The following is a 23,518-nucleotide window of genomic DNA, read 5'->3' on the forward strand; positions in this document are numbered from 1 at the left end:
TTGCACTATTCAGACAAGTACTTCTTATAACTCACATAACATTCATTTTCAAAATAAATCTGAATAGCATTCTTCCTTTCAGGTAAGCATCAGAGCTTTTATAATAGTACTATCAATCTGAGGGAGGGAAGTCATGACATATATTTTGAGATCTATAGGAATGAATGGCTATCGGTACATAAATTTATTATTTCTGCTTTGGTCATATAAACTAGAGGAAAAAATATATATATAATATATAAAGTTAGTTTTGAATTTCCATATTTACAATATGATCTGTATTTCCGAGCAACATAGATTTTTCAAGATCATAAATGTAAAAAATTGTACAGTAATAGATTTATGGACCTTAGTGTGATAAAAGGTAGGAAAGTGTAACTTTACTTACCTTGGGGTTTCCTTTCTTCATCAATAAAAGCTCTCTGCTCAGAATAGTCTAGAAATGCTATGTAGAAATATGGAGATTTATGTCATTGTGGTGAATTCTCGTGCTATGAAGTACTAGAAATCATTTTGCCTTTTTCCTCAGTGCATGTATTTGAAACAGTCTATTACTTAGGAATGTAACATTGAGTTAACTTGTTTCTGAAAGGTTACTGATAATAGATTGAAACTTCAGGGAATTAGATGGGGTATCACTTTTTTGATCTTGGCTTGCTGTTACAGGGACAAATATGTGCCACTCTTAACAGCAAAGAGGAAATTTCAACAGTGTACTCTGACTTAAAGTCATGAGTGGGGACTTATATTCTTTTAATTTCATTTACTGTAAAAACAAAATCAAAACCAAACAAACTCAGCTATATTCAAGGACCATTAAATAGCCCCAGAATATTCTGATTTTTTTGAGTGCTTGAAGCACTGGCAGTAGAAGACTTACAAAACTGTCAAATATACTTAATCTGCTTTCTCTGTTTTCATTTCCTCTAACCCCAGGCTGGCAACTCAAATGAGAAATTTTATTACAATATCTAATTTTGATGTGTTTTGGTTGCTGAAGTTTTTACGATTTGGTTTACATATACTCTTTTACATACTCTTTGATGAACTTTCACCTTCTATCTTTACCCCATAATGAAATACGTTAAGCTGTTAACATTCTTACCAAATGTTAATGGTAGCCTGCTTTCAGTGTGTTTTTGTGGCCACATTTGAAGTGCCAATAAAAAGTTATGATTCCCACAAGATGAGGACATAAAAGATGCAAATTTCAATCCTCTACCTCATAGTCTTTTAACCACAACATTATTTGAGTCAAGGACACTATCATTATGTGCCATAAAACCCAGTATTTTTCAAAAGTGTTTTCCCATGTAATTCTGACAGATGAGACAGACAAAATCTTTCCACCTGGTCATCATCTAATAGAGATTTTTAAAGTCCTGTATATGTTGCAAGAAAATATTGAAAATGGGACATACCACTTCAGATAATAGAACAAAGAGCAAGGTCATCTTGGCTCCAGACGAGCCTTCCTCAGGAGTATTTCAGCACACACAGGTTGAAAAGTTATCATGCTTATAATACTGAAAAACAATAGCTATGCCTTGTCTATATGCTGTCAGGAATTGGTCTCAGGATAACCCAGTTAGACTTATCTTGAAGAAGGCTAGTTAAAACAGTTTAAAATACTCAGGGAACTGGATTCTAATTAAACACTGGGGATTGTTGTAGAACCAGTGCTCGAGTTTAAGTAGCCCTCTTTTTTTTTTTTTCCTTTATTTTTTTTTTTTTCCTTTGGTATGTAAATGTTAAACCCCAAATATTTAGAGAACACTACAAGATGATTTGGTGGTTATCTCATCCTTTCCCAAAGTAACAACACTGAAAAATATTGTAGTAATGCTCCCACTTTCTCCACCTGTGAAAGTCAGATGATTGGCTACCCAGAGAGGAAATAAGTCTCCAGCTTTGTTTTCTGTGGGCATCAGCATTAGCTTTTCCCTTGCAGTTCCTTCTTTCTCACTATATTTTCTTCCCCCAGTAAATATAACCTGGATCAGAATCCAAACAGCTCATTTCCAAAGAGATTTTCCTCAGCTTAGTCTTCATCAACTGAGTTTTTAATGCTTTAACATCAGCTTCAAATGACAGCTCAATATGTCTTATTATAACCAGTGGGTACTGCAGGAACTGTGGAAAATTTCTCCTCATTTCTCCTATATTGTTGAGATAAAAGGGATCTTGTGGTGGGACCATCTATACTGGGCAGAAACTTCCCTCACACACAGTTCCCTCAAACTTATTGGGCCTTTGGATCACAAGATTAGTCTTGTAAAACAACTTGTCCTGAACTAAAATAACCTAACCCTAGCCAGTAGGACCTCATAAATCAGGTTAAGATCGCTCAGGTTAAGATGCTCCCAGTCATTTAGCATGTAAACAGATAGATGACAGATAGATACAGCTATACATCTGTACATCTAAGTATGCACATATACTACAGTTACATACTTCATTAGAGGATAACATTTACACCTTGGGTGCCTCTGGCCTAAAATGAAATATTAGGAAGATAATTCTCATCAATCTAAGAAAATAAATGACTGTGAAACACCTTTTTTAAGGCAGGAAAAACTTCCAGACATTCTTCATTCTTTGCAGAACCCTCTTTTTCCTTATTGAACTTACAAATAGAATTACCCTGTCCCTTTGATAAAGGTCCCCTGAATCTCCTTTAGCAGGCATTCACAGCTCCTTGCTGATTCTTGAATCCTGCAAATGGTTTGTGGGAGGAACAAAGCTGACTCTTTCCCAAACTTCTCTGAGTGACCCATATGCACTGTTGCACTGAACATTTCTAAAAGCAGGTTAGCTAGAAAACTGTGTACCTTCGGTGGTGAAATTACTAATTTTTAAATATAGAAGTGCTTTGAGAAAAATGGTTTTAATGCAGTGTTGTTCTTTGTGAGCAACATAGTGCATACATAACCCTATGATAGGAACTGTTCAGGGAGAATGAATATAGCTGTTGTGTTGTATTCTCAGTATAGCCGTATTTCATATAGTATTTCATATAGTGGAGCAGCATTGATGCTACAGCTTGTAACCACAGAGAACTGAGACATTTAAAATCAAGTAGAGTGAAATGTTTGAGGTCTAGTAATGGGACTGAGGTCAGAAAAGTGAAGTTTAGTTAGGCTAGCTATTAATAAGTTGCTTGCCGAAAGGTTGGGCAGGATTTAAAATTCTTGAGTGGAGAAAAAAAAAAAAAAAAAAAAAGCAACTCACTTCTCAGAATTTTATTTGTTTTGTTTTAATCTTTCCATCATAAACTAGCTCAGTTTACAAGTATGCTCTGTTATGCAATGTGCCAGAGAGTTTTTCCTGATTATTTCCAGGAAAACATTGAAAAATCCATCTTCCTTTCCTCATGTTTGATGTGCTGATCCTTAAAATATCCTGTTCCATATAAATATACTTCTTAATCTCTGAATGCTCTAGAAATAGTCGGGGCGGGGGGGGAGGCTAATGTTTCAGTACTTTTGTTTTTGTTTAAAGATTTACTCTGTCCTTTCATCAGGGATGTCTTCTTGTCTGTCAAATCATTCAGGCTATGTTCCCAATTTAAGAACTAAATACCATGCCATTAAATATACATTTGCAATAATGGGACCTAAACACAGAAAGATACAACAGGATTAATGCTGTACTTAATAACAGCAGTCTTCCTTCACTGCTCCAGCCTCTCTGAAAGGTTTAATCTCTCTTGCTTTTCTCTCAGGAGAGACTCTCCTTCTATTAATTGAAGCTTAACTCCAGACCCCTACGTCCCTTTTAGTTTGCTTATCCTAAAGAAAATATTTCCAAATAAAATCTAGTGCTTTCCTCTGCCATCCCTGAGCTAGAATGATCTGGTCTATTTACTTGCCATGTAAGAAAGGATTTTTTTGTTGTTGTTTTGTTTGTTTGCTTGTTTGTGTGTTAGTTTTTTTTTTTTTTTTTTTTTTTTTTTTTTTCTGAGTACTCCTCATGATGACTACCTCTGGCACCGAGGAAGAAGTGAAGGGATTTCTTTACTTCCTCCCTAAGGTTCCTCGAGTGATGCTTTAGTGACTGCTTACTTCAAAGTGATGAACAGAGCAATGCCTGATGGAGATGTGTGTGCTAAATTTGTATAAAAAACATTCCTAAGAAGACTTAAAAGGATTTGTCTAGGATCAACAGACTTTAAGATATGCCTCTCATTCACTGAAAAGTGAATTTTTGCCTTTTGTACTACCAATATTATTACTCAACAGGTGTCTCAAGCTTTGGGCATAACATGTGAACTCAGAATATGTAGCTTTATGTTATTGTATCTTAGCAAAACGCTAAGGCAAGTACAGAATTTTAGACTAGAAAAATAATGTAACATTAAAAATGTTTGAAGTACAAAATGTGGAAAGATTTTTGTTATGTACATAAATACCGAAACAATTTTTAATTTTGATACTGTTGTTTTCTATATCTTATTTTTGCATTTTGATAAATCATTGTAGCAGTTGGGAACTCTTACCTTAAGTCACTATTTTGTTTTTATGTATTGCTTGGGAGATATTCAGTAAAGGAGGTCATAAAAGTTAATCTATTTTTACCTCTGGCACATATAAGAGTCTTTTCAGAAACAGTTAAGTCCACAATCATAACAAGTCTTTTTTCTGTGTATGCGAGAGAGTCCTTGATCATTGATCCTACCATTTAAATTAATTTCATAATAAACAGTTTAGGAAGCCACCTTGTATCTCCTGCGTATTTATTTAAGCTAAGCAGATGCTTGTACAGTTTAGGTTTATCACACACGATGCAGAAGAATTGCATAACTTTTGTAAGAGTTTTGATTGCAGCCAGTGGGTCTGTAAATGGGAATGTTACCAGAAAAACAGTATTTAAGGCAAAACAAAACAAAACAAAACAAAACAAAACTTCCTTCCCCTCCAACAAAAAACACCCAGGAACACATATTTATCACAAGATAGGAATGATGACCTAATGGTAGTTTTTAAAACAAGTGAGGGGATAGAAATACCCTAGAGGTATGTTTAGGTCCCTTTCAGAACCACTAAGAGAATAAATGTACTATCAGTAGTGTTTTCTGCTATTGCTTGCTGCGAATAGACTGCACTACTACATCTAAATGGGAACAAACTCTATCTTTTCGTATACATTTGTGGTTCCCAAAGAAAGAGATGGCTCTATATAAAGTGGTTTCTTGGAAAAGGTTTTCAGCCCCTAAGAGGCTTAGAAAGAAATGGTTGATGTACCATCACTGGTGACCTAATATCTTTACTTTCAGGATGGAGTTTTTAAAAGCTTTTATTGAGGTTCTATATAAAACTCGTGTGAACAACCAAAGATAATTCTGTGCTCTTCTGAAAATTTGCCCTAAACATGTGATCCCTGCCTCCCCCTCCATTCTCCCAAGGTGCTATATGAGAATGTGAATTGGTCTGTGATGTCCCCAAGAAAAGACCCTTAAACACTGGAGATAATGCCCTTAAACCATTGTGGGATCGTTTCTGCATTCTGCAAGATGTACAAAAATGGGAGTTGCTATAGCATCCAAGGACTGCAATAAAATTTAAAATCAGCAATTGAAGTCACATGGAATCATCTCCACTTTCCTTTGTTCAGTTCAGTTGTCTACTTCTGTCTAACAATAAAATGCGTTATTCCTTCATAAGAATATATTTCCACTGTAATTTCTTTAAGTAAATGGTAGTGTATAGTTACCAACATAGGATAAGAACATTGCTAAATTAGATATTTGGGGGGAATGAAGACATTACAAACTATGATATTTTCTAAATTGAGATTTGTTATTAGTGTAATCATGCAAAGCTCACTGTATCTATTCATTATATTATAAACTGTCCTCTTTGCTTCCTCAGCCTCTGAGGAAGCCCAGAGAAACCCTGAAACATATGTATGAGATATTTCTTTATTTCCTCCTCATCCCTCTCCCTTCCCCCCCCACCTTTTATTTTATATTATTTTATTTTATTGGTTAATTTCTTGGTATCCTTTTTCAAATTTGAAGTGTGGTTATTGCTGTAGAGATGGTGGAGTATGTACTGGAATGGTCGCTTGTGGTTGCATTTAATAATAACTGGGAGGACAACATGAGGTCCATTTATAAATTACAACAGCTTGAAACTTGTTGTATATAATAGCTTGGGAAATACAGTAATACAGCAGACGTATTGCCCAAGTTCAAGAGCAATTGATTAAAATACTATCAAGAGAGGCATACTTACTGCAGAGGCATAGTTACTGCAGTAACTCTGAGTCAGTACTTAAATTCTGTTTTCCTGGCTGTTGGATCCAACTGTTTCAAACACATAAATGCTACCTAAAAGTTACTGTGTTCCCACCCTGATGAAGCATTGTGTCCTGATAAGTGACTCTAGATTTTTCTTTTAATTCCTTCTCCTACGTGGAGTCTTTTATGTCTTGAATTATGTATTGGGTTTAAAATAGTATATTAATAAGTATTTAAATATTTTATAGAAATATGAACTTGACATTTAATATTGTCCCTGCTATTTCTCTATTTCTGCTAGTTGATGTATATTGCTCTTTTTTTTTTTTTTTTTTTTTTTAGGTCTGAGGACAGTCTTACTCTTAGAATTAGACACATTGGGTCTAATGTTCAAATGGGGTCCACAAAATGCAGAGGAGGTTCCCCAGGGCTTGGTAAACCTGTTGCTTAATTGCAGGGGAAATGTACTGGCTATGGACTTCTCATCAACACCCATCTCTCACGTCTCCTTCCTTTCTAAGAAAGGACGTATTGACTGTGCAGTAAGTACAGTATCTTACAGACCTCAGTGTCTGTAAAAATCCTGTCTGCAGATTCCTATTTCACATGACATTGTCAATGTCACTGCTTTTATATCCTTACCACCTCTGCATGTATATATTTCATTTCAAGCCTTCTATACTTTTCATGACTGCTAATTTTGCCTCTTTTATAACTAAGTCATCTTCTCCTTTGGATGGCCTTTTTGAGGAAGTTGGGAATAAAGTTGATTTTGCAGTCATGAGAAGACTTAAAAAAAACTAAAAACCAACCAAACAAAAAACTAATAAAAATAAGATTTAGCTATTGAATGCTGAGTGATCTTTAAATGCCAAGACTGGAAATTACATTAGGAATCAGCATTTTATCTAGTGCATGAGAACAATGTAAGCTACAAGGGTGAGAACTGTGTGTGAGACAGCATAACTGCTACTGAGAAAACAGGGAGTCTAGGGTTTCTGAATCTGTGTTCAAAGTGGTCTAGATCCATATGTTAACTGATGCCAAATAAATTTCATAAACAGTGTTCAAAGAAGGAACTGGTTCTTCTCTCTCACTTGCGTGATTTACCGTCAAAACTACAGAATCACACTCTGCTTTTTGCTTCTTCTGTTGACCAAAAAAGCTGGAGGGTGCTTTCTCCCAGACAGAATGATATAGAATTCACTTTGAAGGCTGTTTCTGGGGAATTTGGATGTTCAGCTTTCCCACCTCAAACAAGATCTGAATCCACTAGACAAGTGCACATAAGGGAACAGATGGATTTTTATTGGTGTTGGATGAAATAGGAAAGTGATTCCAAACATATTTTTGAAAGAAGGGTCTTCTTAGGAAATATTTTTGCCCTGTGCATCTGTGCAGGGATCTAGAAAGAGAGAGATCTTAAGGTATATATGGATCCACTGTGCTAATTGCCAGCTACTTCCAGGCTAGTTCAACACTGTTCTTTGAGTTTATTTGAAACCTTCATCAGCCTGGACTGAGTATCTCTTCAATGATAATATTGTACACGGTGACATGGGCTTGAATTGCAGTAGATGAAGAAAGGAGCTGAACCATCATCTCTTGAAAACATCCCGAGTATATTTTTGACCCACTGAGTCAAGAGTTTGATTTTTTTTCCCCTATAGTATTTTATCTTAGATATATATTCATAACAAATTTGTCTACTGTTTGTATATGTGCTGTTTTTGTTATTTTTATGGATTACCCTGAGATAGTTCATCGTCTAACATTTGTAGGTGACAAACTGAAAATAGGTTAAGCTACACTGAGCTGTTGAAAAATGGTGAATACTGGCACATTGTGTTGGATTTTAAAAAGGCTTGTTAACATTGTACTTTAGAGGTCCTTCATCCTGATGCAGTGTGTCATAAGAACATGTCATGAACTCAGTTCATCATGGATATCAAGCAGAAGATTAGCAACTTAATTTGTATGTTTAGAATTAGCTATATAATAACTTCTCAGTATTCCCAAATCTGGTGAAAATGTATGTATGTGCCAAAGGAAATTCTTAGGCACCTAGGAGGATCCTTCTGAGCAGCAAGAACAGCAAAAAAAATATTCCTTGAGTTAGCTTTCACCTGAGTTCAGGTCTTCAGGTTAACATTCCTGAATTTAGGCATCTTTGTTCTCCCTAAGTGTACTTCAAATATCTGATTTCCTCCCTCCCTCCCTCCCTCCCTCCCTCCCTCCCTCCCTCCCTCCCTCCCTCCCTCCCTCCCTCCCTCCCTCCCTCCCTCCCTCCCTCCCTTCCTTCCTTCCTTCCTTCCTTCCTTCCTTCCTTCCTTCCTTCCTTCCTTCCTTCCATTACAAGGAAGGAAGGAAGGAAGGAAGACAGTCTCATTCTGAAGGTAAGGAATATTTTTCAAAAAGTCTTTTAAACACAGAATGTGTTTTGCTTTCAGAACAGTGCTTCAAACATGTTGATCTTTGTTGCAACATCTGTAGCATGTGACATACACGCACGTTAAGACACATTTAGGCAATGACATAGTGTCTATGACAAGAAAGGATTTTTTTTTTCCTTTTTTGCAGCATTTTGCAAGTGGACCAAGATTATGGCAAGATGGATGTAGGATGCTTCTTCCCCTCCGGTCTGCTCAAAGATATTTTGATTAGCTTATTGAGTTCTAGAAATCTTTTTTTTTTTTTTTTTTTTTTTTTTTCTCTATTATTATTTAATCAAGCTTAGTACTAGCAAATACATTTAACAGCAGTTTTAGTGAGGATCAGACTCTGATTACTGATTCCCGCGTAATGTATCCAAGATATGATGTTATGACAACCACCATTTTCATTTCATTGATTGAGGACACTGATGAGGTCAAAATCACACATTTAAAACTGGTACATTTAAGCATCCAATGAGCTATGTGATATTTTTTCATGTCTTATATTATAGACACATACTGTGCAGTAGGAAAAATATGGAAAAGCAAAACATCTGGAAGAAATTCATAATTTCTAAAGGCTACAGAAATCATGGTAGAAGATCAGAGTAGTATGTTTAGAAATTGTTAATCATTCTAATAAAATAATTTAAACTTATGGTTAATTGAGGAGTTTCAATATGATAACTTGATGTTGCAATGTTGTGTTGGCTTGCAGCCTGAATTGTTTGCCATCATCACCTGAGGACAGATTTCCACTGAAACACTTTTTTCTGAAGTTTGCTACTGTTCAAATATTGCACTGGGTATGGTCAGATATCCACTGTGAGAACAGTTGTGGAAATGGGGATCAGAAGTGCAAAACAAGAAAGTTGCAGGCTAATTTAAGATGAGATTGGAGAAGTAGGATATACTCCTAGAAGGACAACTGAGAGAAGGTGGGTTCCAGTACCTGACGAACAAAGCTATGCAAACTAGACCTGTGAAAAAAACCTTAAATGCATGGTTTTATTTGGTTAGACATCAGTATTCTTCCGCAGTTTTTAATTGTTTCCAATGCTAATTGTAAAATTGTAGACACTGACTTTTGTGTATCTATTTATCAAATCATATACATATCAAATCCATACGTATGAAAACTTTTCAGTTATGAGTTGTCTTTCACAAGACGTCATTCTCTTGATTTATAGTTTCTAATGGGTTTACATTGCAGTTATTACTGTAATATATACACCTCAGAGAGCAGTAGCTGTCAGTAGAACCACAGATGTGTGTTACTGTCTTAAGAGCTGATCTTAAAACAACAGTTCTTGCTTGGTGTCTTGCTTCAAACTACTGAATCTATGGGGTGGAAAATAATCTGTAAAACTAATCACAGATAGAAAAAGTTGCAATTCAGTTTTATTGTGTAGGTTAAAAACAAAATATTTCTTAAAGACAAATATATGTATATATATCCTTTTCATTCTTTATTTATTCATGCAATATAATGGGTGCACAAGAATTATGGTCTATTAGTCACAACCAGTGATGCTTTCATTCACATTTTCAAACCTGTTGTGGTTTATCCCTGGCAGGTAGCTGAGTACCATACAGCCACTTGATCACTCTCCCTAGGTGAGACTGTTAGTTAGACTGTAACACTGTTAGTGTCACATCCAGCCCACCTTTGTCTAGCTTGTCTAATTTGAAAATATTTTATTCTTTATTACCCTCTTTTCCTCTTATTATTTCTCTCCCTGTCTTCCAGGGAGGTCACAATTTCTTTATCCATTATTTTTTCCATCATGTTGACCTGTTTTGTTTTTTTATTTTTTTAGTAGCATATCTATATACTTTTGTTGGAATTTCTTCCAGGTAGTTGCTGGATACAGTTTTTCTCTCAAATGCCAGTGGTAGTATGGAGATCAAATTAAACAAACAAACACAATTTAAATTACTTTATGTTGACAAATGAAGGTTAGCTGTTTCCTTCACCTATACACTTCAGATAATATACTGTAATGCAGAATTTGTTAACTGTTCCAGAATTATGTTTCAAAATAGTTACATTAAGTTCTCATCCTGAAACCTGATTTTTACATTTAAAAATATTCCCATTAAATTAGTACCACATTCACTGGATTTATATCGTAAAAGATCCCTCCTGGAAGACTACTTTCCTCTGCAAAGTTACACCCTGCCATTGCTGTTTATGCAATACTGCCTTTTACTGATTTTCATGGGAGCACCAGTAATAAGGAATCGCACAGCAGATTTCTGTATTGGAAAGCATACCTTGAGAGTGTACCATGAGATCATCACTCTGCTTATTGCAGCTTTCTTTAGTGCTTTCCACTCTGATTCAGAGTTACCAGCCTGACCTGCCATTGAGGCCAAACAGCAATCATTCTCTCAGGAGATTCTAGATACAGGCCAAAGCAGCAGTCAGTACCTTTGCTACAAAAAAAAAACACAAGACCAGAAAAAGTCTTGAAGTTTTGATGTTGGTTTTCTTTTTTCCCTTCCCTTTCCTGCCCTGCCTTTTTTTTTTTTTCTTTTTCTTTTTTTTTTTTTTTTTTTCAATATTTGGCAATGTTTTAAATTCATTCTGCTCTCTATTCTTGGTTCTCCATGCCTGAAATAGGAGAGAGAAAATAAGGACCATTTTGAGCCACCTTCCCTCCACTCTTGAGAAGAGAGGCCCAGTATGTGTATGGATTAAGATGGATGTGCTGAAGGAGCAAAGTTACTCGGAAGCTGTTCATGAGCTACCTGCTTTCTTCACTTACCTACTTGATGCAAAGCTCTCCTTCCCCCTCAGCGTGTTTAGTATTCACCCTCATCTTCCACTGCTCTTACCCACTCCTCTTCCCATCTGTTCCTTAGGTGTGGTTTCCAAACAATCCTTGGCCTTTCCATCTTTCCATCTCACTATACATTGCATTTCAAGCTGAAAGCAGCTCAGCCTCAGGACGGATGCCTCAGTCCTCACAGTTTCTGGTGCTGCTCTCATTTTCAGCACACTGAGCAGTGAGAAGATACACTCTAGGGGATGCCCTGCTTAACCACAGTAACCTTGAACCAGGGCACACTGGGGCACTGTGGATTTTTTGGAGCTTTTAGTTGCCAAATTAATTTTCATAGAGTATGTTAGGAGAGAAGTCTTCCAGGATATTGTTTTGTTCAGATCCAGTATGTTTTTCAAGACAGCTTTGTTTATGCATTTCACTCTGTTGCTCCAGAGAGCAAACTGACAAGCTATCCAAATAAACTGAAGAAAGAACATTTAAAGCTTTGGCAAAGCAAATCTTTTCCTCTCTTTTCCAGTCTAATTGTAGCCTGGAATGGAATATCAAAATAATTTTTCCATACTTAACATCAAACAAACAAACCTACCAACCTACCAACCAACCAACCAAAACCCTCAAACAGATAGATTCTAGGTAATAGATTTAATAGATTATTTATTTATTTATTTATTTCACCAGCAAAATTGTATATTCCTGAAAGTATGGAATGTCATGGAAAGTTTTGTGTAATATAAGTGCTGAAACTTCCTGTCTCCTGTAAATAAATTAGAGGTTACGTTTTCATCTTTTTCTAGCATTAATGAGACGTAACACAGAATTTTAATGACAGTGCCATTATAATAATGCTGGTTATAGTTGGATATACATCACAAAAACTTCACGCTATGTTTGGCAGTTCAGATTAGGATTATTGTGGGGTTAGAGCTTTTGAATTTTTCAAAAGTTTATCAGGCTAGTTAGCCGTTTTCTATGACATTTTTTTTTTTTTCCTTTATTAAGACCTAACAGGGAGAAGTGAAATAAATAAATAAGTAAATACTTTATGAAGACAGTAGCTGTTTGATATTCTGTTTATGTACTTAGATTATTAGAATGAGAAAAAAATCTTTTATATCTTACAATTTAAAGACATTTGTAAAATTACTTCATGCTACATTCCTCTAATAAAACTATGCAGAAAGCATAGCATAATAAGGCTGCTGTTTATGAATAGTCCACCTTTCAGCTTCTTTGAACTTGCTTTTGACATGTAGATATGAATATAATTCGGTACCAGAAGAATCTTTCCTATTTTCTAACAAAAACAGACAGTTAAGTGGACAGACAGTTCATTGCACAAATATTGCACAGTTCAAGTCTGATAGTCATATAATCCTCCAGCTTGGATCTGGGATATAATTTTTTAATGTATTAAGCACAATATACAGTAAATGGTGTTTAATAGGCATAGAAATGCTTTTTGTGTCTTTTTCCTTAGATGTTTTCTTACATAATTTTAATGTAGTTATTCATAATACCATGAGTTATTTAGAATCCCTCCCCTGCCCTCCTCTCCTCTCCTCTCCTCTCCTCTCCTCTCCTCTCCTCTCCTCTCCTCTCCTCTCCTCTCCTCTCCTCTCCTCTCCTCTCCTCTCCTCTCCTCTCCTCTCCTCTCCTCTCCTCTCCTCTCCTCTCCTCTCCTCTCCTCTCCTCTCCTCTCCTCTCCTCTCCTCTCCTCTCCTCTCCTCTCCTCTCCTCTCCTCTCCTCTCCTCTCCTCTCCAGTTTATTCTTGTCTCTACAAGCCTAGAATCCTGCTGATAACCATTTAAAAGACCAAATAATCTCACACTTTATATATAAAACAGCTTTCTCTGTTCCTGATAATGGCATAATAAAATGTTGTTATAAAAACTAGAATATTTTTATTATTTTGGTGAAAAGAACATGTTTGTCTTAATATTTGAAACATTCATTAGATATAGCAAGCCTTTTTAAATTTTGTTTTGAATATTTTCCAACCATAAGCATTCTACCTAATATTTAAAGTGTGAAGACTTTTCACATACTTTACAAGACACAACAAAGGGATAACAAAGGGCAAAGCTGAAGTATGTGCCTACAGTTGTGTAGTGGGATGTATTTTTACAAAGAAAAGTGGAAAGTACTGACAGGTTTGAATATAGAATATTGTTCTTTTCTTATAGGTGATGTGATTTGAAGATTTTCTAAGGGTTGTACACATACTAAGGCTTACTTACAAGCCTTACTTATAAGGCTTACATGGGTAAGATATTTTACTGATATGCAAAAAAAAAAAAAAAAAAAAAAAAAAAAAAAGTAAAAAAAAAAAAAAAGACAAAGTTCTGATAATGTAACTTAAAAATACAATAATTCTAATATTTAACCATTTTTCTTGTCATTTGTTATATTGCCACTTACAAGGGTCATGTTTTCCTCTTGCATAGCAACCAAAAAAGTCCTTGTCATCTTGCATAACAAGAGATAATTATGTGCTGATATTTCCCTTTAATCTGAGGAATATTCTATTTTCCAGATTAAAACCCTTTCTTATCTATACTATTCTGAATTTCCACAGGTTTTGATATACTTGGAGACAAACACACAGTTTGAAGAAACCATAACTATGATTCTTAAATCTTTTATACTCGAACAATTACAGGAGATCAAGACACCAAAACTTCATGGCTATTCCTTGTCAAATGAGCTATGGGCAGTGATGATGAATGTGTAACCTTTGCCAGCTACACTTGAGAAATAAAATATACAAGCTTAAAACAGAGGCACTCACCCTAACAGTGTGGGCAATGCTTATGATAGGTCTGTAGTGCCTTCAGACAAGGAGCTATTAAGTGAATAACATTGGTGGAAACTGTGGAGAACGCTGAAGTGCCTGGAGACATTCCGAAGGCCATGAAACATGCTGAATTTTCTGATAAGTTTGCCTAAATCTCCTTGGAGAAGATGCTGTGAACTTTAGGTTTTAAGTTTGATACCTGAGTAAATCATTTCTTCTGACTTTCTAACTGCTTACAGGTATCAACTTATACTATCAGACGGTTTTACATAGCGTCATTGGTGTTCACACAGCAAACTAAACAGTGAAAAGAGTGATGGGGATGTTAATCTTACTATCACAGGTAAAATATTATGGCATGAGTTTCACAGTAGGCTGTGTGAAGCTGGTGCGATCTGGACTTGCTTGCCAAGGCTGATCTCAGAGCTACCCTTTCTCACTGCTGTTGCCACAGGGTCACCAGAATTAAAGCTAATGTGAACACTCCTTTCTTGATTTTAAGCACAAGTTTGTAAACCATGTACAAATACTTTGTTCCTGGTCATGGGTCATAAGCTTGTCTTTCATAGTACTGTGGTGGGGAGAATTGTATTAGCCCAAGGTTAGTTGGTATTCATAGGATATGATCATAAACTGCTCTTCAGATTTTGCATCACAAATGCTTCATTTAACTTTTATGAAAGTTTCCTTTTTTTTTTCCCCCCCTGTTGTAACTGACCTTTGCCATGTGCAATTTAAAAAAAAAAAAAAACAAAAAAAAAACTTTGCCTGTACAAGTTTGCTGTTTATTTTTTTAATTATTAATTTTTTATTTTCAAAGTCATAATTCCTTATATTATATAAAAAAAAAAAAAAAGTGGTATATTTTATGTACTAGTAGTCTTTTGTTGTTGTTATTTTCATTTTAGACCATGTCATTAGCATATTTTATTCAATATGCTGTTTCATGGAAATGTGAGAGCAGTCTTACCTCAAGTAATAAAGTGCTCAGTCATCATATTACAAACAGTAAAATAAGTTTATTCATTTGACTTTTTTTTTTTGGAGGGGAGGGGGAAAGGGAGGGCCTTAGATAGAATCACAGAATCACAGAATTTCTAGGTTGGAAGAGACCTCAAGATCATCGAGTCCAACCTCTGACCTAACGTTAACAGTCCCCACTAAACCATATCCCTAAGCTCTACAAACCTTGTTAGAAATATTTTTCTCTTATTTTAGAAAGAAGAATATTTAAGTTCAGTTTAATTTTATTTATTTATTTGTGTATTTTAAAGAAGAAAGTGTAAATATAACCATTCAAACAGAACTATGAATTTGCTTTCCTGAAAATCCAAAGTGTTGGGTAATCAGATAAAGTATCTTACCAGTAGACAGAAAGTATTTCCGGACCTGACTGAGACAGTTTAAAAATTAGCAAAGATAAAGATGAATACTGTATTGATACTGAAAAATATGGAAGCAAACCTATCAATTAAATTTCTGGACATTGACTTTGGAGTAAATGCATATAGTACTGGCCTGTGCTCTTCTACCTGTGGGCAAGCAGGCAAATTACTGGAAAGTGTAATCTGGACCTGAGGAACAGAAGGATAATACCACTGTATTGTAGGGGTTATAGTAGGGATTGTTCTTTTGTGGAGGGAAATAGTGTTTCTGTCTGCTAAAGTCTTCTGAAAGAAGTAAAGGAAAATATGGACAAAGGCTGAATAGTTAATATAGTCATCCTGGATTTGCAAAAGTCTCTCAGCAAATTTTCTTATCAAGTTTTTAATAAGAAATTAAGCTTCCATGGGATAAGAGGGAACATCTTCCCATAGTCCTATGCTTAAGGATATGAAGGAAAGAATAATTATGAAGTTAAAGAATAAAAATAATTAATATTCACAATAGTAGAATAGTGGAATTTCACAGCTATTTATCCCTATATATGCAGAATGGTATAGTAGGTGCCATTTTCTAGTGATACTAAATTATTCAGGGTAGTATACTCTGGGTATACAGGGTATAGTATACAGGGTAGTAAACTTAGATTTTAAGATACTCAGTAAGAAGGTGGTAACACTGCAGATGAAGTTCAGTCATGATAAATATAAAGACAGGCATGTTTTAGAAAACCAGTTTTATCTATTCATATGTAGGGATTGTCTCTAAACTGGCTGTTCAAACTAAAAATGCATTTATGAGCTAGATAGTTCTATAAAATATCTATCTATCTAGATATCATAGAATCATAGAATCTATCTATATCTATCAATATAAAATGGAGTGCAATGATAGGTTTAATCGTAGATATGGGGTGGTGTCTAGGCAAGGAGTTCTGAGTAAGGCTTCAGTAAGATACAAGAAGTAACTAAAGGTGGATAAGATAAAAGCCTATAAAATCATGCCGGGGATGAGTAGAAAAATGATTATTCACTTTTTCTTGCAAGTATCATGGATCATTAAATCAAATTATCAGCTAAAAGGTACAAAATTGAGGAAAAGAAAATATTTTCTTATACAGTGTGTAATGTAATCATGGAGTTTATTTCCATAGGCAGCTCTGGAGTCCAAAAATACATACATAGCTGTTCAATGACTGAATAAATTCATAGAAGAGGATTCCCAAAGGAGTGTCAAACACTCAAATGCAAATCTAGTTTACAAAGTCCTGAAAACACACACTGCTGGGAACTAGGAGCAGATGGTGTAGAAGTCTTATGTGATTGTTCTGCATTAAGGAGATTTGTAATGGTGGTTATATTCATTTTATAATCAATGGGCCTGTAGGTGGCCCTGCTTGAGCAGATGACCTGTAGAGGTCCTTCCCAACCTCAACCATTCTGTGATTACACAGAATCACAGAATGTTAGGAATCAGAAGGGACCTTGAAAGTTCAATCCCCCTGCTGGAGCAGGAATACCTAAATCATGTCACACAGGAACACGTACAGGCAGATTTTGAATGTCTCCAGAGAAGGAGACTCCACAACCCCACTGAGCAGCCTGTTCCAGTGTTCTGTCACCCTCACTATAAAAAAGGTTTGTCTCAATTACCTTGTGTCAGACAAATGATGCATTGAAGGATCTTTGTTCTGTCCCATATAAAGTTACTACCTAATCTAAATTTAACTCCTTGTTTTAAAAACTTGTGTTAACCCTTGGTTACCAAATCAAACTCCCTGTCCATAAGCCTGAGTTTCTTCTGTCAAATAAGACCCAGTAGGGAATGCTTAGAACAGCATGTAAGATCTGCATCAACACAAAGTTATACATTGACTGTGATTGTATGTGATCTGTGGCTTGGAGATTTTCTAAACTGGAGTGTTTTTTTTTTTTTTTTTCCCCTTAAATAGCTTCTGTTAGATTTTCATATAAATGCATCTAGTTGTTTGGCACTTGTAAATTCCTGATGAAAAGAATTTCAGCATTGTCCAGATGCTATATGAATCTTCTTTTTCTTGTTGCATGTGAATGACCCAATAATTTCATTTGATAGCCCTCTGATAGTTGTACTATGGTGCATGGTTCTTTAGGCATGTGGTTTCCTATTCATCATCTCTATAACATTATTGATTTTACGTTTTTATTTTACAGTTAAGTGTTGTTATTTATTTAATCTCCTCTCAAACAGAAGTTGATCCATACCTTCATTTATCTTTGTCATCTCCATCTTGGCTGAACATTTCTAGTTCTACTGTACGTGCAGAGGGACAGAGTTCAGATATATCTTAAGATGAGTTCATATTATACTAGTTTTTGCAATGTTGATAATGAATAAAGAGAAGCCTCACAGTCTGTCTTGTATTACTCACAGACAGGCCTGTAGCCTTCACTAGGAGCTTCTCCAGAGCAAAGTAACTAAGTGAAGATAATAGGCGATGTAAAAAGGCAGATATGTCTTTCCCCATGCTGGGCTGAGATACAGAGACGTATACAGTACTGTCATCATACTGAGCTTTGCATCAACAATAACAGGAATGCAAGAGTAGAATACAAATAGCATGTCTTCGTGAAAACAAATGTTTAGAAATGATTTTTGTTTCAATTTTTACGGTTACTTTTGGTAATATAATTATCATTATTTGAAAAGTGAAATGTATATACAGGTCACTGGAGATAAGGGTCCAAGGTCTGCTTTGTAGTGGTTTCAGATTTCGATGGATTGATACTATAGCTTTTTGTTTGTTTGTTTTGTTTTGTTTTGTTCCCATAGGCAAAATTCAATAGTTTCTAGTGCATCTGAAGAAGACATTGATAAAGTAGCCCACATACATTTTCCACGCTTCTTGTACTTGCATAGAGGTGGCATGGTAAAGATTACTCAGAGCCCTACTTCTCCAGTGCAAGACAGAGAAAATCCTGCTTGTTTAAGCACATCCTGGCAAACCTGAGACCATAAACTTGGCATTTCTCAGTCTTATGTTATGTTCTATGTTAGGTTTTACATCATATCTGAGCTGGCATTAATCTTGGACAATCTGAAGGATAATGATGTTCTTATGGTTCCAGTTCCCATTTATATTGTTAGCAGTGTTTACTTTTATGCAATGGTATTATTATATTCTCATGTTTTTGTGCCTTCAGAACAGTATCTATCAGGAAACAACAACAACGACAAGAAAAAAAATATCTTATTTTACACTATGCACCATCCTTTGCACTTTCAATTATCTTCTTCAAACCCATTACAAGATATGTAAAATCCTTCTTTGCAGCATTAATCCTTTTATGGTTTCTTTTTCTCTGATATATTTTTCCTTAGATTTTTGTGTTTTACTAGATCTTAGGTTTCGAGATCTAATAATATATTTAGAAGTTACAAATCTCTTAATTATGAAATAGGATGAAAACAAATTTAATGTTTGTAGTGGGCTTTTTTATACATGCTTATCATTTTTTGTATTTTTTCCTTATAATAAATGTGGTTCTTGTTTCAGATGAAAGTTGGAAGTCTTGAATAATTATATTTAAATGGATATCTAAGGAAAATACTAAATAATGTATGACTTGTGATGACATGGTGAAAGCTTAAGCCACTGATGATATTTCATGATCTGTTTGAAGTACTTCTTTCATTTGCGCTTTGTAAATTTACAGTATTTATGTAGCAATAAAAATAACAGATATGAGTAGAAGTTCAAGAGACCCTTCTCTTAATCAATATCTTTTCAATTTGTATATTCATACTGATTGCGATAATGTAAAGATATTCAGTCACCTGAACAACAACAACAACAACAAAAGGAAAAGTTAGTTTCCTCAGTCCTCTGGACTGTTGGCTCCAGAGCTGTTTTCCTCAGTGACTTACAATGTTGCTCATATGTTTTGGCCCTCAAATTATGGAATGCTTTCTCTTTTCATTTTTATCCTTTGAGGAGAAAAGATGTTTATAATATACAAGGGACAGTGGAAAAAGTATGTATTTTGATCTGTTAAGACATGGGTTAAAGACGTTTTCACTAAAAGTCAGTGTTTGTTAAAAGGCCCCTTTTTCCATACGTACACATTTACCATTATATAAATATATATATATATATGTATTCATAAGATAAATGGAAGAAGCCAAGATAAGATTTTGTATCTTTTTTTTTCTTCTTTTTTTTTTTTTTTTTTTTTTTTTTTTTTTGTGGCATACCATCACCCATTTATTTTCAGAAAATTACTATGAGTATATTCATATAGACATAGCACACTTGCTAAAAATGTACTGTAATTATATGCTAGCCTAAATTGGTTATAGTTTTTGCATAAATAATGCTACTTATACAAAATGTATGAATATATTACTGCATTTTTTTTTTTTACTTTAAAGTTTAATTTACTACATTTTCTCAAACTGAATAGGTACTTTAAGCATGTAATTAAACAGTACATTTTAAATGCATATCATTTAAGCAACAAGCTGGAGTGATTCCCAATGCATGTATTCTCTCTAGTAAATATGGACAAATGTTATTTTTTAAAGCATAACCCTGGTAAAAGAGGATAGTTCTTCATTTTACAAAACATTTTAAACCTGATATTGTATAGGATTTAGTGCTTTAAATAATGGTAACTGCAACAGGTAAACAACTAAAATGCAGAAAATGTAGTGTCAAGACTGTCCTATATTTATACCTTTTTCATATTTTTCTATTGTGAAAGTGAACGTTTTTTCTCAGAAACTACTAATTTCAGGAATTTAGTCTACATTCTTTAAAAAACAATTACTATGAATGTATCAACCCATTGCACTGGTTCATCCTTTGCTGACCCTCTACTTATTTTTACCTCAGTTTAACTCAATTTGACAGGAGCTACACAAAACACTTTTTATAACACAATTAAGAAGAAATTACATAGTGGTGATTATACTACCTGGAGTGCTACCAAAGCAAAGAAACATACTTCTCATATGTTTTCCTTTTTATTATCTCATTAGCTTTTTCTGCTTCCTGGTTTGTGTGCTTCCTGATTGATTCTGAAGCTCACTAGAGGACTCAAAAATTGCTTAAAGGAACTGAGTTTTTTTGTTCTTTCTACTCATTTATGCAGGGTCTGACAGGAGGCCTGCAAAGGACCTTCTAACATCTGGAGTGCGTATAGTATATGAGTATACAGCTCGCAAACTATTTTAAGGATTACGGATTCCCAATATTTTAGTGCACGTGCCAAGACAGCATCTGTAGTACTGTGGTGTGAGTGGTGCACACCATGAGAAATACGTTCTGCACATCCACATGCATATGTGTATTTTCATTTACTGGGGGAAATTCATTTTTCTACTCTGCTTCCCATAAGATGACTGAAAATTAAATAAGAATTGGATTCAACTTCAAAATAAACACCTAAACACAGGTATACACTCCTAAATGTGAACAAGGGGTCCAGACTTTCTGTAGAGACATTGCAGTTGTAGGCAAAGTAGTCAATGTGGCCAGGAGTACTATTCAGCTCACATTAAAGTTAACACAATGAATATGATTTGTTTGGCCATAATGATCCCACTAGAGATACCCATCTGTCTTACAGATGCTGCTTCAGAAAGATACAGGTGTCCTACCCTCTAGGCCAACTGGAGTGGTTTGGATGTGGTGAAAAACCTCAGATGGCACAAGGCAGCTAAAATCAATCACGTTTTTTCAGCTGAGTAATTATCAACACAATTCTTTGCTCTGAGGGTGACAGAGCACTGGAACAGGTTGCTCAGAGAGGTTGTGGTGTCTCCTTCTCTGGAGATATTAAAAACCTGCCTAGATGCCATCCTGCTCAGCGTGCTCAAGGTGCCATCCTGCTCAATGTGCTCAGCAGGGGGGGTTGGACTAGATGATCTTCAGAGGCCCCATCCAGAGGCCCCACCCATTCTGTGATTCTATGATTCTGTGTTTCTGTGATTCCGTGATTCTGTGATTACATTGAATAAGTTTCATCTGAAAGCAGGTTACAAATTTCTAGACTGTTATGATTAGCAGAATATCTGTCTCAATAGTCATACAATTTTTAACTAGAGTAAAAGTGATTAAAAAAAATACTTCCTATTGCTTTCCACAGAGAATAAATGATATGTATGCTTAATTTGTAAGTATGTGTAATATAATTCACACTTTGCGTATTTTCAAAGCACAAATTGCCAGGCAAGAGGACTGGAACTCCTTATTCTTCATATGCTATGCCATCTTCCCCACAGGATCAGGATGAAGATTAGCATTTCTTTGGAGAAGGCTTCCTATTTTATTTATGATGGCTATCCATAATGCAAGCACCATGGGCTCATAAGGACTGACAGGGTCCTAGCCATATTACATTGTATATCAGTATAATTTGACTCTTGACAAAAATAGAGCTTCTCTTTTAACTAGAATAGCCTATATATACTTTGAATAACATTTCAAAAACAGTATTAGCAGAAAAGGTCAAGGTCATCAATAATCTACTGTTTCTGAGATTAGATATGAGTGCTTAATAAAGCAGTAAAAAAATGAAAAACATTTAAACTTTCATTTGTATAGCATCTTATAGGAGTTGGACTTGATGATCCTTATGGGTCCCTTCCAACTCGGGATATTCTATGATTCTATTATCTCATTCAGAAAGGTACTACAATATGAATATTAAAGTGAGGCAAAATGAGCCATCATTAGTTTATTCTTACTGACATTAATTATATTATTTTCCTTTTTAAAACATTTTTTACAAGTGATGATTGTGTACTTAGGAGGAAACAGGCATATCTTTTATATGTTCTCAACAATTTCCACTTGAGGGAGAAAAAGATTTTCAGGCACTGAAAAACATTTGCAAGCGCATGGCTCAAACTAGAATAGAGTCAGGGTAATCCTCTGTCCTTTATTACACAGCAGGCCAGATTAGAGAAACATGCAGGTCTTTATGGTCTTTATGGTTTTATAATCTGTGATTAACATATTAGTTTTTAACTGTATGCTTTGGTCCAGTTCTTTGCAACAATGAATATAACGTCCTTGCTTGCAGCAGGTGGATCTGACACAAGGTGTTAAAATTAGACAAATTCTGAAGTGCTTTGCAAACTGAAGCTTGAGTCCTGATATCACAAGCTCTTTGTGTTTTTCAGAATGTTTAGTGTAATGTAATGTCTTTTTTTTTTTTTTTTTTGATATGGTGGTTGTCATACCTTCCACTTCATAAAAACAAACAAACAAACAAAAAAGTAAAATGAAAAAGTTATATATTCTTTTCTTTGCCTAAATAAACAATTCTATTAATCAAGAACTTTATTAAAATAAATTTTATTTAGTTGGAATAATCTGTTTTTCCCTAAATTTCTCTTTCACAAAATTACATTTTCAGACAAAATATATCTCATGTAGAAATGCATTAAAATTTCAATTTGACTTGTAAAAATATATTTTAATATATGTTAAGTTAACATAAATGATGAAAAATTAACATTATCAACTTGAATTATGTTACTTTCGTGTCTAAATTAAATCTATGATCAGTTATAACACAACTAAATAATATATCTTACATTTCTAATAACCTTCTAATAACTTTCAAAAAGTAATAAAACTGAGGGTATTAGTCTGATTTACATCATTTTTAGTTAATTAGTTAAACATCAGTAGTAACACTGAACTTAAGTGTCCTGACCCTGAAGAATATATCTCCAACAGTAGTAACATGAAGTAACTGGCTTACAAAGTGTGACAAATTCTCCAAATATGTCTTGGGGTCATTACTTCCACTGCAAATTGCCTGTGCCAGCTAAAATCAATAAATTCATAGCAGTGTGATATAGATTGAAAAGTATTGAGCA

General features: G+C 34.8%; 1 protein-coding gene and 1 long non-coding RNA gene across 2 annotated transcripts in view; both read left to right on the forward strand.

The window, feature by feature from the left end:
• The window catches only part of LOC311430322, a 28,038-nt gene extending 12,769 nt beyond the window's left edge, over positions 1-15,269 (forward strand). Inside the window, exons 2-3 of the long non-coding RNA XR_014688695.1 lie at positions 13,653-13,732; positions 14,045-15,269. This is a non-coding gene — a long non-coding RNA (uncharacterized lncRNA). The remainder of the gene's footprint in view (positions 1-13,652; positions 13,733-14,044) is intronic.
• Positions 1-23,518, forward strand: part of GPC6 (glypican 6) — a gene marked incomplete at its 5' end in the record, with an annotated part of 825,666 nt that overhangs the window by 25,857 nt on the left and 776,291 nt on the right. The window lies entirely within an intron of this gene.

The sequence above is a fragment of the Aythya ferina genome (genome assembly GCF_964211825.1).
Source record: "Aythya ferina genome assembly, chromosome: 1".
Lineage (NCBI taxonomy): Eukaryota > Metazoa > Chordata > Aves > Anseriformes > Anatidae > Aythya > Aythya ferina.